Source organism: Carassius auratus, chromosome 28 (genome assembly GCF_003368295.1).
Source record: "Carassius auratus strain Wakin chromosome 28, ASM336829v1, whole genome shotgun sequence".
Taxonomy (NCBI): domain Eukaryota; kingdom Metazoa; phylum Chordata; class Actinopteri; order Cypriniformes; family Cyprinidae; genus Carassius; species Carassius auratus.
The window spans coordinates 3,413,066-3,420,233 of record NC_039270.1 but is presented as its reverse complement, the minus strand read 5'-3'; positions in this window follow the sequence as shown (position 1 = coordinate 3,420,233).

The window sequence follows — 7,168 nt, the reverse complement described above, 5'->3', positions numbered from 1 at the left end:
AAGCAACTGCCATCTGATTGGTTGATTAGATAATTGCGTTAATGGGAAATTGAACAGGTGTTCCTAATAATCCTTTAGGTAAGTGTATACAGGGCCTAATTAAGATCATGTATAGACAATGGGTGTATGGTAAATGGAGCGGCAGCTAAGAGTATCTTAGAAAAACTAGTCAGAATCCAGTTCAGAGCTCTTAGGCTTAGCATTGGTGCTATTAAAACAACTCCTACTAATGCGCTACTGGTAGAAACTAAAGAATTACCACTATACTTAAGACTGATAAAGCTGTCACTGACATACTGGGTTAAGTTAAAAGGTTCTGGGAATGAAAAGCCAGCTACACAGGTCTTGTGTGATTGCTGGGAGTATTTGCAAGAACGAATAGGTACAGGATTCTGTTGGAATATTAATAGAGTAGTGAAAGAATATGTGTGACGAGTGGGGCGGGGCCGAGAGGCGTGGGAACGAGGAGTGAGGCCAGGTGCAGTGATTGGAGATGAGCTGCACCTGCGCCCCACTGCCGGTATCGAGTCCCACGTAGAAGATGGAAGGATATAAAACTGGAGCGACTATAGTGAAGGACGAGAGAGGACCAGACCTGGGACATTATTTTATGTGTTTGCTTTTTATTTATGCCCACCAGTCGTCCGCGAGGGGCTGTTTTGTATTTATTTTTGAATATTAAAATGTTTTGATTGTGCGCAGATTCCCACCTCCTTCTTCACGATGTATATGGAGTTTCAATATCATTACAGTGTTGCCGAAGCCCGGGAGAAGGAGGGACGTGCTGCTAAAGATCCCTCGCTGCTGTGGTGAATCCGCGGTGCCCTCGAGTTGGCGAGGTATGTGCCGCCATGGATGCTCGAGGCAGTGGGCTGGAGCAAGTTGCCGGGGACGGGCGAGCTCACTGCCGGCCGCCCACGATATGGAGGGGCGGCTGCCGTCCGTGAGGGAGCGGAGGAGTCGGCGCCGTTTGCCAGGGGGCCCAGAGCCTGCTGCCTCCGCGAAGGAGTCCGGAGGGGCAGGGAACGGGGGACTCCTGCCGGCTGCCCAAAACCGGAGGAGCCGTCCACCGGGCGGCAGAGTAGTGTCGTGCCGTACACCGAGGGCCGTCCAGTGCCACCGCCAGGCACCGCGGAGGAGATCACCAAGCTGATGGAGGGCCGAGCAGCAGTGTGTCTGGGAACCGGATTTTTTTTTTCCTCTCTCCCCTCTCTCGTCCCTGTCGCTCCTCCTGCCATCTCCTTTTCTCTCGCCTCGTCTGTCCTACCCCCAGGTTCCCGCAGGTACCCGTGAGCGGTCCCGACTGGAGGGAGGGGGGGGGGAGTAGAGCGCAGTCTCGGGAGTACCCCCCGGCCTGCGAGGGGCGATGGGGGTATGTGACGAGTGGGGCAGGGCCGAGAGGCGTGGGAACGAGGAGTGAGGCCAGGTGCAGTGATTGGAGATGAGCTGCACCTGCGCCCCACCGCCGGTATCGAGTCCCACGTAGGAGATGGAAGGATATAAAACTGGAGCAACTATAGTGAAGGACGAGAGAGGACCAGGCCTGGGACATTATTTTATGTGTTTGCTTTTTATTTATGCCCACCAGTCGTCCGCGAGGGGCTGGTGCGCTGTTTTGTATTTATTTTTGAATATTAAAATGTTTTGATTGTGCGCCGGTTCCCGCCTCCTTCTTCCCGATGTATATGGAGTTTCAATATCATTACAATATGGTTTAAAGAGATTTGAGTATGGCCCAAATATGGTATTGGGTAATGTTCCTCCATGGATTTTTCCCAGTCCTAATGTAGACTTGAAACTTTTAGAAATTAAAGAAAGAATGGACTGAAAGGAATGCTGATAATATTGGATATTTTGGTTCAAGAATATGTTAAGCAGAACTACTATCAGTATATACCAATATTCACAGATGGATCTAAAGATTTGAGGAATGATCATGTAGTAATAGGAGCGCACATACCAGAATTTGATGTAACAATATGCAAAAGAGTTAATGACAATTTATCTGTATTTACTGCTGAAGTAGTAGCCATAATTTTAGGATTGCAATGGGTAGAAGTAAGACCTCAAAGGGTTATTATCTGTTCAGATTCTGTTGCTGCACTAAATAGTTTGAATTCAACTGAATCAAAAAGAGAGGATTTACATAAAGAGATATCCACGAGAATGTTAAATATAAAGAGAATTGGAATTAATCTTCAGTTTTGTTGGGTTCCAGCTCATACTGGAGTGGAGGGCAATGATTGCAGATTTGACTGCAAAATTGCACTGAAGCTAAAAGAAGAGGAAATAATGAAAGTCCCATTTGGTAAAGGTGTTGCCAAATCATTAATTAAAACAAAAATAAGAGAATCATTGCACAAAAAGTGGGACATAGATAGCAAAGGGCGATATTGTTATAATATTCAGAAATCGATTAATGTCAAGGTTTTTAAAGGGAAACGCAGAAGAGAAGAAGTGATTTTATCAAGATTAAGACTTGGACATACTGGTTTAAAATCAACCCTGTTTTTAATGGGAAAATGCATATCAGATAATTGTGATGATTGTAATGTTCTAGAAAATGTGGAGCATATCATTATGAGGTGTAAAAAATATAATGCAAAAGGAGGATCTTGCAGTGGAGTTTGAATTGGATTTTGGGGGCAGATATGAAAATGTTGGAATTTAAAAGGGGGGGTGAAATGCTCGTTTTCACTCAATATCCTGTCAATCTTGAGTACCTATAGAGTAGTACTGCATCCTTCATAACTCCAATAACTCCAAAAACAAAAACTGGGCCTTGTTTGTCGAAATGCAGGGGAACAAACACAAACACTTGCACAACTCCGTTGATGCTCTGTAAAAATAAAATCCATCAACTGGTCCCTTAATGCTGTTTCTCTTTTTGTAATCTGTGCAGGGTTGTCTTGCCCTGGCAACCAAAAACACACTTCTTTTGTGACTTTTCGCGACGCTCTCGCTCTGATCAGTGATTGTCTGTGCTCAGCCTCGCTATACGGGAGCGCGCGCTCTTCCGGCAGAAGTGCCTCAGGACCCATATAAGGAAATTCCGCTCCATTTAACGTCACACAGACCCATACTCGGAAAAAACTTTCCGAAACTTGAGAGGCTCCAAGATGCCGTCCTGCTAAGTTTGCCTTTATCGAGCTCTGCTGACAAATCATCATTTAACAGCCAAACTACACTATTTACAATCCCGTTCCGGGTATTTGATTACATAAATACTTGATTACATACTTGTCTCTTGATAACTTAAAGATGAAATCTTCTGCAGACAAAAGAAAAGAAAAAGAAATGTCTCACGCTTCACACGTGTCCGAGAATGTGAGCTTCCACAACTATTCGTCTCCCGCTGAGATCCTCTTATCTACTCCACCCCCGGAGAGCCCAGGTAAGCCCCCTTCAAAGAAAGCAAAGCAGAAGATGATACCGTGATTTCCACTCTCTCACAGCTGATAAATAATCACTCGGATGCCCTGGAGAAAATGGTGGGTGAAAACGCTCTCAAAATTGAAGGGCTAAAAAAGACGGTGGACTTTGTGTGTGCTGAATTGAATGATATTAAGGGGAAAGTCGGCCAAGTAGAAGCTAGACTAAATACTGAAGAAAAGAAGATGGAGCTCTGCGAAACAAGAATTGCTGACTTGGAGAGATACTCTCGCCGCTGGAACCTGCGTTTGCATGGACTGCCTGAAAAGGAAAATGAAAATGTCAGAACCGAATCTATCCGCATTTGTCAGGCCACCTTTCCAGAGAAGAGCAAAACTCTTCCAGATAGAATTGACACTGTCCACCGCATTGGGAAGAGGCTTCCGAATATTTCAAAGCCGCGAGCGATTATTATTCAGTTTTCCTCACGTGTGATGAGAGATGGTGTGTGGAGGGCGGCGAAATTGTCAGAGTTCCTGCGGGCACACGGTTTTCGTTTCACTGAGGATCTCACTGCCTTTGACAGAGAACGGAGGCGGTTGCTATGGCCGGCTATTGAAAAGGCCCGCAAGGAGGGGAAAAGGGCGCATTTTGTCGGTCACCGTGCATTTATTGAAGGCTCTGAAATTAACCCTATGTAAGCCTGTTCAGACTGTTCTTCTCATACCAAGAGAGCTTTTCGAGCTCCTTTTTGTTATGGAGCAGGACTTTTGATGGCTGTTACAACACTTGACCTGACTTTGTAGTCAGCTGCTTATGCATTTGCCAACTTCAGTTAGCTCAGTTCTTTGCTGTTCTTTGTTAAGAGTTATTTTTGTATGTCTATTTCAGTTATTTCTCTCAATGCCAGGGGTCTAAGAGACATTACTAAACGGAAGGCTTTGTTTTTATATGCCAAATCGTTCAAAAATGATTTTGTTTTTTTTCAAGAGTCCCACTCCGTTGCCAGTGACACTGCGTTTTGGAAAAATATTTAGGAATATAGAAATATATTTGGATGGCTCACGGTTCTGAGCGTTCAGCTGGAGTTCTGACTTTGAAAAACCTTTTTGCTGGGGAGATTTTGCACTACTTTAGCGACCCGAATGGACATTTTCTGCTTTTGGTTATTTGTTTAAACAACACTGTGGTAATACTAATTAATATCTATGGGTATAATAGTTCTCATGAGAATGATCTTCTGATTGATGCGATAGAAGGGAAACTTCTGCTGTGGCTTAATGCATACCCAAATTATTTAGTTTTCATTGGTGGGGACTTTAATATTGTACCTGATAATAATCTCCATAGACTGCCACCTAAACAGATTGCCTCTGCTAATTCTAAATTAAATATTTTAATGGATAAATTTGATATTATTGATATTTGGAGGGAAACATTTCCGAATACTAAATCCTATACTTGGAGTAACAAAAGTTGTTCCAGACAGTCCCGAATAGACTACTGGCTTGTTTCACAAGCTGTTAGGGACTTTAATGTTTCTGTTAGCATTCTCCCTTCACCCATGACTGATCATAAGGCAATTCTTATTCAGTCCCCTCTATCTTCAGTGATCTCTTCTTCAAAACCTAGAGCCTCTTATTGGAAACTTAACTCTTCTTTACTTAAACATGACCAATTAAGGAAAAACATTTTAGATTTGATTGAATATTACTGGATCAAAGCACAAAAGGACAATAAATTCAGCCTCAATTGGGAATTACTTAAACATGAAATTAGCAAGTGTGCTAGGAATTTTGGCAGTCTTCTAGCTAAACGTAAAAGACTTGAAGAGGAGTCTGTCATTTCCAAAATAATGACTCTTTCTGGTAAAATGCAGGTTGGTTTGTCTGAAGCTGAATTGGCAGAATTTATTGATCTGCAAACTCATTTAGATTCACTGTATAAGAATAAGGCAGAGGGTGCTTTTATTCGCTCTAGAAAAAGGTGGCTAGAGCAAGGAGAACAATGTACAGCATATTTTTTCAGAATGGAAAATAATAATTTGAGAAATCTAACTATTAACTCTTTAAATGTAAACGGTAATATAAGTTCTGATCCTAAGGAAATCGGCACATTTTGTGCAAAATTATACTCAAATCTTTACGACTCTAAATATTGCAAAGACTCTGCTTTGTCTTTTTTCCAATCTCTGAAAAATATTAGGACATTATCTAATGCAGATAAGAGCACCTGCGATAGGGATATATCTATTGATGAAATAATTGAGTCTATTGAAGCTCTTAAGAACAATAAGTCTCCGGGCACAGATGGGCTGACAGCTGAATTGTATAAAAATTTTGCTAAAGAGTTAGCACCTTTCTTGCTTGAAACTTATTTGGAGAGTATTGCGTCTGAAACACTTCCACCTACTTTATCACAGGGATTACTCACTTTAATACTCAAACCTAAGAAAGACATTCTTTTGATTGATAACTGGCATCCAATTTGCTTATTAAACTGTGATTATAAGATTTTAGCTTTGATACTGGCCAAAAGACTGAAAACTGTTTTAAGTACAATAATAGACGAGACTCAATCAGGTTTCATCCCAAAGAGGCATATTGCTAACAATATACGCCTTGTTCTAGATTTGTTGGATTATGATGAACTGATTAGGGATGAAAGTTTTATTCTTTTTTTAGATTTTTATAAAGCCTTTGATTCCCTTGAACATGAATTTATTTTACAATCCCTGTATAAATTTGGTTTTGGAGATTTTTTTTTGCAAAATTGTCCGTACGTTATACAGAAATGGAAATTGCTCAATTAATCTGAAATCTGGCACTTCTCCAAGGTTTAATGTGTTTAGAGGGGTACGCCAGGGTTGCCCGGTATCGCCTTATTTGTTCTTGATAGCCGCTCAACTCCTTACTACTTCCCTGTTGCATAGTCAATTACTAGGGGTTAATTTAGCAGATAAACACATTATTATAACTCAATTAGCTGATGATACCACGCTCTTTTTAAAAAACGACTTGCAGATCCCTATCGCTCTTGATCTTATTAAAGTGTTCTCAAAAGCATCTGGCCTTTCTTTAAATTTAGATAAATGTGAACTTCTTCCCTTAAAATCTTGTTCTGCTCCATTCCTGCACAATATTCCTGTTAAGTCTCAAGTGAATTATTTGAGTGTTACAATTAGTAAAGATGTCAAAATGAGAGGAAAATTAAACTTTGATCCAGTAATTACTAAAGCTAAGAAAAAATTAAATTCCTGGCTCCAAAGAGACTTGCCTTTACGAGGAAGGGCTCTCCTTGCCAAAGTGGAGGGTATCTCTAGATTGACCTACTTTGCCCTTTCTTTGCATGTGGATAAGACATTTTCTGTAGAGGTTGATAGAATGCTTTTCGATTTTTTATGGAAACACAAAAGACATTACATCAAAAAATCTGTTGTCATAAATAGCTTTGAACATGGTGGTTTTAACTTCCTTGATTTTGCTTCCTTAAACAATACGTTTAAGATCAATTGGTTGAGGCAGTTCTTGAACGATTCTGATTCCTTATGGAATGCTATTCCCAATTATATTTTTTCTAAAGTTAGTGGTCTTCCCTTTCTGTTAGTATGTAATTATAATATTTCTAAATTACCCATAAAATTGTCAAATTTCCATAAGCAGGTCCTTCTGGCCTGGCACTTGATTTACAAACATAATTTTAGCCCCCACAGGTATTTTATATGGAATAACCATGATATCCGTTACAAAAATAAAACACTCTTTTTTCAGATTGGTTTAATAATAATATTCTTTTG